This window comes from Rattus norvegicus, chromosome 15, assembly GCF_021556685.1.
Source record: "Rattus norvegicus strain SHRSP/BbbUtx chromosome 15, alternate assembly SHRSP_T2T, whole genome shotgun sequence".
NCBI classification, from domain to species: domain Eukaryota; kingdom Metazoa; phylum Chordata; class Mammalia; order Rodentia; family Muridae; genus Rattus; species Rattus norvegicus.
The window spans coordinates 90,275,289-90,283,399 of NC_141548.1; the positions used below are offsets into that span (position 1 = coordinate 90,275,289).

The window sequence follows — 8,111 nt, forward strand, 5'->3', positions numbered from 1 at the left end:
ATCATGTAATGTTGGTTTTAGGAAGAAGCATAACAGGTAAAAAAAGGGACATATGACAAAAATTCAAGCATGCAATTCAAATTTACAAATTATAAAAATTGGCTGCTTTTATAGTTGGTTTCTTTTCAATGGCTAAACTTTAGCCTCATTTTTTTTTCAAGTAAATGCCTGTTAACAAGCCAATTGGAGAAACTCATTTACCCAAATTTACATCCTAGAATATGTAAGTAAACTGAAGACATTATTCGGATGAGTAAGTTCTATTCATTTTCATCATCTCTGTGATCAGGTTGCCAAGGACATGGTTTTCTCCTTGATTTTCCTAAGCCACTGCTTCCTGCTTCTTCAAGAATCTGCTTCTCTTTTACAGAATCTTTAGGGGACAGCCTGAAGAATTCCCTGATGCATTTTTGCCACTTGGGAGTTGGGCGAGCAAAGACTGAGTTCCCTCCAGCATTCTTATTTTCAACTTTTCTAGACGAACCTGAAGAATTGGTGACAAAGGTGGAGAAGCCAAGCACCTTCCTAGGGGCTTGAGAAGCCACCACTTTTCTGTAGTCTCCTGGGATGTCTGCACCATGTTCACGCAAGAAGAGACAACTTTCACCGACTCCACAGCTATAGATGTCTCAACTGGACAAGAACCCCAAGTAATGTATCTACTACAGGATAGATAAAATGCAAGTGTTGTGCAGATATAGCTATTTGGACTTAGAGAGTACCACTGATATTCTTAATATAATTAAAATTATTAAAACATGCAGCCTGGAATAACCACATTAACATTACTACATAGAAAGATGTACTTTACTCCTTGGTTGATGAACTAATGAGTTAAATTTTGTATTCAAATAATTAATTCATTAACCTGGAATTAAGACGGATAGTAATTAGAAAAATTTGCTTTTCTCAAAGCTTTCTTTATCACCTCTACTTTGCTTGCTTTGACTTAAATATTTCTTCTTTGTCTGTGAAAATGAAGGGGTCTAATTTAGAACTATTTAAAATATTCCCATCAAAAGTTACTTTTTCAACAATTTTCCAACCACGTAGCTTTTTTGGTATTCATAGAATCCTTAATTGTCAATGAAAATATATCCCTGTATGCATATTACTTGAGGCTGTGACAATGAAATACGTAAAAGAATGGAGAATTATTAAGTAACCTCTGTAATGCTTCTTTTCAAAAATATTAAAATGGATAAACCACATGCACCGATGCATATGAAGGTGTGTAATCACAACACTTGAAAAGCACAATCATCATAGGTGGAAGAGGGGGAGTTACTGTTGAAGTTGCAGGAGACAACCGGGTCTTCAGTGTAGCCCAGGATGCCCTTTAGTGGGCCCTCAGATGCCTGCTTCACCACCATCTTGATGTCATCATACTTGGCAGGTTTCTCCAGGCAGCATGTCAGATCCACAGTGGTTACATTGTGGGTAGGAACACAGAAAGCTATGACAGTGAACTTACCGTTCAGCTCTGGGATGACCTTGCCCACAGCCTTGGTAGCACCAGTGGATGCAGGGATGATGTTCTGGGCTGCCCCTCGGCCATCATGCCACAGCTTTCCAGAAGGGCCATCCTCAGTCTTTTGAGTGGCAATGATGGCATGGACTGTGCTCATGAGCCCTTCCGCGATGCCACAGTTGTCATGGATGACCTTGGCCGGGGGGGGGTGCTAATTAGTTGGTGGTATAGGATGCATTGCTGACAATCTCGAGGGACAATCACACCCATCACAAATATGGGGGCATCGGCCAAAGGGGCAGAGATGATGATCCTTTTTGGTCCCACCCTTCAAGTGAGCCCCAGTCATCTCCATGGTGGTGAAGACACCAGTACACTCCAGGTCATACTCAGCACCAGCGTCACCCCATTTGATGTTAGCGGGATCTGGCTCCTGGAAGATGGTGATGGGCTTCCTGTTGATGACAAGATTGCCATTCTCAGCCTTGACTGTGCCGTTGAACTTGCCATGGGTAGAGTCATCCTGGAACATGTAGGCCTTGTAGTTGAGGGGTCATTGAATGCAACAATGTCCACTTTGCCAGATGCAGAGAAGAAGGCAGCCCTGTTAACCAGGCACCCAATACCGCCAAATCTGTTCACACAGACTTTCACCATCTTGTCTATGGGACTAAGCTGGTACTGCACGAGAAGATGTGGCTGTCTCTGGAACAGGGAGGAGCAGAGAGTTCATTTCTTCCCTCCTAATATATGATTTTGACTGAGAACGCAGATCCATTCCCTCAAACCTAAATGCAATATATATCATATTTATATATATATGCAAACCTATATAGTTATAAATATATATAACTACACACATCATCTATACAAAACTATTTGCACACATAACATATAAACTACTACCCACATATCATATATATATATAAGTATACACACACATATATAAATATACACATATATATACATATATACATATAAATATATACACACATATATATACATATATATATATGTATATATATGTAAAGTTTACTTTTCCAGATTATAATTGAGAATGAGTGTTCTTACTTTAGTGATCTCATCACCATGTCTGCACTCTGTTATGCTTCCTAGTCCTGATAGATTTGTAGTGTTCTGGAACTATAAGACAAATTACACTTTTCTTTTATAAGTTTCCTTGGTCACGGTATTTTATCATAGCAATAGGTAGTAACTGCTACTTCTCTGTGATTTGACATGGGGTACCTTTCTGCTATGTATGGATTTCACAGCTCTATGTCTCTGTCAAAACAAATCATAAAGAAGCCTTTACTTATAGTTTGTTGTATCTCAAGCCTTTGGCACGGTTATAATTTTCCTATCACTAGCATTTGTGTGATCTGTGTTTTCAAAACACAAATTGTAGTACCGTGTACTCTGAGTAGAATTTTCCCTCTCCAAGTTCTCCCACATTCTCCCCACTGCAAGGATTGATAAACTTTGGAGCATTTAGTCTGAAGTGGAATGCCTTCTTCAAAATCCCTGCTCCATGGTCCCATGCTCTATGCAGAAGAGGAGGCAAGCAATGTAAGATCCACACCTGAAGAGATAGCTTAGAAAGTATGCAATGCACAAAACGAAAGAAGCTGAGCAGTCATCTATTTCAGTAGAAATCCAAAAAGTGTATTTTGAGGCAAAATGGAAATCACACATCATTTACTTTGACTTATTTAGAGTAAAATATGTGCTGGTTTTCAGGTGTTAGTCAGCATTATATAAAATATTTTAACAACTTGGAATCCATTATGTTTTGATTGACTTACTTTGGAAATAAAATGACTGTTCAATTTAAATTTTCTGTCATAAATTTTTCTGTCAGAGTAAAGTTAACATGAGAATTTTCTTTTCTCCCATGGCCTACTTTGAATTGTGACTGCTAATATTATTTTTACTTTCCAAATATAGCATCTTTTATCTAAAATGGATAATACATATTAAAATTCTTAACAGCTCTAGCATGAGTTTTATCCAGAGCAGTTATAAGGCAGAACTAAAATATATTGTACAATACAGTCTTCTAAATTCCTTTTCTTGACAAACATGAGGTGACATGTATCACATATGCACATTTTGTTTGAATAAAAATATGTTTGAAGGTAGTTCTCCAAACATAAGATTTCTAACTTCTGTATTTCAAGTGATTAGCATCACTCTCTCACTGGAATAATCTTTCAATACCACTATATTTGTTTTGAATGAAAAGGGGACTCTTTAAGATCATAAGTGTGTGCTTAGAATTTTCCCTACTTATTAAATATACAACATATTGTACCAAGCTATATAAGTCATAGAAGAAATCTCCAGAATTGATATAAGACAAATCAGTAGATTGTATACAAAAGAGTAGTAGTTTTCTGATTTAAATCATAGATTGATTTTTTTATCAATTACTGTTTAACAATTAATGAGTTGATCTGATATTTTCTAATAATCTCAAATTCCCAATTACCATAGGATTAATTTATTATTCTCATTCTATAGCTATAGGCTATAGGAAGCATTACCTTTATATACTATTTACATAGTGATACATTGATTTATTTTATATGTATACACCAAAAGACACAGAAGTCATTTGTGGACAGTATTCTTTAAACTAGTAATGAAAGTCAAATAGTTTCTAGAAATAATTTGAATTATGAAAGCTATGCTTATATTAATATATGTTACTTGGGCTGCAGATAGGACAGGACACAATAGATTTCTTGATTTATAAACAAAGTATGGGTACAAAGAAATATCGGCCTGCCTATTCAAGGTATTACTTCAAACAAAATTAATACTTTAATATATTATAGTCAATATTTTTCAATGCATGGAGTTTCTTCTAAATTATTCTTCTTATTCTTTTTTTTTCTTTTTTTCGGAGCTGGGGACCGAATCCAGGGCCTTGCGGTTGCTAGGCAAGCGCTCTACCACTGAGCCAAATCCCCAACCCCCTTCTTATTCTTTTAAGTATTAGCACAGTACAATTTTTACTTTCAATGTATGTTAAGTACCACATATTCCATAATCAATCATGAGTAAATTACAAGTATTAAAAAATTATAGCTCCTGAATATATATTGTTTATAACTCATGTTTTTAAATCACTGGAAATAAGTTTATAGATCCCTGTAAATAGAAATATTAGCCAAAAAGTACAGAATACCCAGGATACAATCAACAGAACTCAATGAGATCCAAGTGAGGACGCCTCAATCCCACTTGGATGGAGAAGAAAGAATCACAAGAAGAATTAAAGAGAGAGGGACCTGGGTGGGAAGGGGACAGGGAGAAGAAGAGGGGAATATGATCTTGTATTGGAGTGGGCAGGACTGAACCCCTAGTGGCTTCAGGAAAGAATGGAAACAGGCACCCTTGGAAGGTAGAAAGTGGGGTGACCCTAGGAATGTACCACATAGACCTGGGAGATGAGGAACTCTCAGGACTCATAAGGAGAACTCATCTTAGATGAAATGCCTTACAGTGTGGAGAGGGAAGCTGTGGAGTCCCCTTCCCCTAGAAAGATGGGGCATCAAAAAGAGGGATGGGTTTGCCATCCCACAGTCAACTCTGAGCCATCATTGTTCCTGTCTGAAAGAACTTCAGGGACACAAATAGAGAAGAGCCTGAGGAAAGGGAGGTACAGTGACAGGTCCAGATTGGAATCCAGCTCAGAGGGAGACCCCAAGGGCTGACACTATTATTGATGCTATGGTGTGCTCACTAACAGGAGCCTAGCATAACTGACCTCCGAAAGGCTCAACAAGCCGGTGAAACAGTCAGGTGCAGACATTTACACCTAACCAATGAACAGAAGCTGGTGATTCCTGTGGTGGAATTAAGGGAAAGCTGGAAGAAACTGAGGAGTAGGGCAACCCTGAAGGAACACCAGCAGCCTCAACTAACCTGGATCCCTGGAATTTCTCAGATACTGAGTCACCAACCAGGTAGCATACACCAACTGATATGAGGCCCTCAATACGTATACGTCAGAAGACTGCCTGGTCGGGACTCAGTGAGAGAAGATGCGCCTAATCCTGGAGAGACTTGGAGTTCCAGGAAGTGGGGAGGTCTAGAGTGGGGTGGGGGAACAGCCTCTTGGAGAGGAGACAGGGGAATGGGGGAAGGAGGTATGTGGGATGTGGAACAGTCGAAGGGTAAACAGGGATTGGGATAAAGTAAAAAAAATTAAAGAATAATTATTTTTATTTTTCCATAATAAAAACAGCAACAAAAGCTCCTAAAGAGAAAAAAGGTTGTTCTGAAATACAGTAGAACTGATCTTTTCCAGACTTCACCTTTCCAAAGTCTTTTAAAGGGTCAAATTCTGTGTTCTTTTCATTCTGTAGATAATTTATAAGCAAAAAACTTGAAATGGCAAGAAATGACTGACTACAAAATGAACTGAATATAGTTTTCACTACTTATAATTAATAAATTTAGCACGAAGAATGGGTCAAGATTGCTAATATATTCTATTTGATCATTTTTCCAAATGTGCTATATTTCTAAATGAGGGTTATAAATATGTTCACTGTTTTTTAAATAAGTATTTAATATTTAGTTCAGTAAAGTCAGTTCTCTTGAAATTCATTTAAATAAAGCATATTTTGTATAGAGGAATGAGAACAACCAGTTCTAATAATTGATATATCAATAGTGAAAAAGTGTTTCTTCTGCATATACAATATGACTCTTAATTTTGTTGAATATATATACATAAAAAGAAATAAACATTATATTCATATCTTTAAAAAATTAAAAGTTATATTAGTGGAAAATGTCGAAAAACATAAATCCAGATTTAAAAATTCAGGTAATTTTGGGAAATTTGAATAATTCCTAAAGATTCTCTTTTTCAGTTTTTGAAATATAGTAGGGATATGAAATAAAGCTCAGTGCTGCAGAATTTCTCAATAAGAGCAAGTTTAAATCAGTGTTAAAATACAAAAAAACGTGCGTCTTAAAATATGTAAATAAATTTCACAAAAGTGAATATACTCACTAACAGGTACACGCACACACACACCACACATACTCACACACACACACACACACACTCACACACACTCACACACACACTCACACACGCACACACACGCACACACACACACTCATACACACACACATACCACACGGTATATATGCTTTCCTCTGGACATACTTCAACAGTTACAAAAATGAGCTCATAATAGCTGTAGTTAAAGGACAACACATAAGATAAATCTTGATAAAATTTCTAATGTAGTTGTTCTCAAGACTTCAAAGGCCCCACTCCTAGTGAGGATGCATTTGAATTTCCATGCCCTAGTGAATGCCCAAAACCCCACATGAATGTGGGAAGTACTAATTGGACATAGGGAACTACGAACATGATTTATGACATTAAATTAAAAAAAATCACACTTAACATGGTCAAGATGATAAAGAAGTCACAAGCTAGAAAGGCAGAAATCATAAAATACGTTATTTTTCACCATTCACATACTCAAATGGTATTTTTTTTATAGGAAACAGATATATTAAAGTCAAATGCAGCAGGCAAAAAATGTAAGTAAGTAAATAAAATCAAATTTAATGTGTATTACAAAGGTTGAAAAATTCTGAATAGCCATCTAAATATTGATAATATTGAATTTAAAAATGTGCTTTATGATAAAACCACACAACTGCAATGATATTCTGTAAAGCTTACTTAAAAGAATTTTTTAAAAATTATCATTAGACCAATGACAACATTTAATCAAAATCTACCTTGTGAATCAAAGAGGTTTTGATCTTAAGTCATGGATAAATGATTGCTTGCAGGAGACTCAGTGACTTAGCAGTAATAGAAAAGAGTGTTTTCCAGATGCTACAGGTACAAGTGTACAAGTGTTAGTAGTGTACAAGAATGTTTAGGGATAACGACTATATCGTGAGCACAAGTACAGAACAAAGCCAGTGGGAGAAAAAATTCTCAGCCATGTATGTTGAAGAAATTATACCATGGGGCTTAAAACTGAAGTAATGAAAGAACATTGGCAGGTGATAGCCCACAGAGATGGGAGAGTCAGCTTTCTTCAGAGATATTGACCTTGGCAGCATTTCCTAATTAGTGCCTGACCCTGTTAACCGCACTTACCTTATCAACACTGAATGAAATCAGGGGTTCCATTTAGAGGAAGTTATTAATGAAATCAGTCCGAGACGACATAGGATATATATATATATATATATATATATATATATATATATATATATATATATATATATATATGTACGGGAGGGGTTTATATTACATAATCATAAAATAACATCCATGCATTAAAATTCTCAAAAGTCATATAAAGAAGAGAATTTTTGGACGGAAAAGTCGTGGGTTATGGGAAGGATTGGAGGGGAAGAGGTCAGGATAGACGAGATCAAAAGCCATTTTATGTTAACTGTGAAAATTTCAAAACACAAGCCAGCTGCATCACTAAAACTCCTCCCCATGACTCCCATGCCATCCTGCTGAGTCATGTGTTACCATCTCACAAAACCTGCACTTGCTGCTGTCTGACTTTCTCTTAGGCTTCCTCTTCCATCATGGCCCCAGCCCCATGAGTACAGCTGGTAGGCCCAAGTAAAT

General features: G+C 36.6%; 2 pseudogenes; both read right to left on the reverse strand.

The window, feature by feature from the left end:
• Positions 1-241: 241 nt before the first annotated feature.
• Positions 242-1,212, reverse strand: LOC100363428 (PCNA-associated factor-like; annotated as a pseudogene).
• Positions 1,213-1,238: 26 nt separating this feature from the next.
• LOC148001122 (glyceraldehyde-3-phosphate dehydrogenase pseudogene) lies at positions 1,239-2,128 on the reverse strand (annotated as a pseudogene).
• Between the last annotated feature and the right edge of the window lie 5,983 nt (positions 2,129-8,111).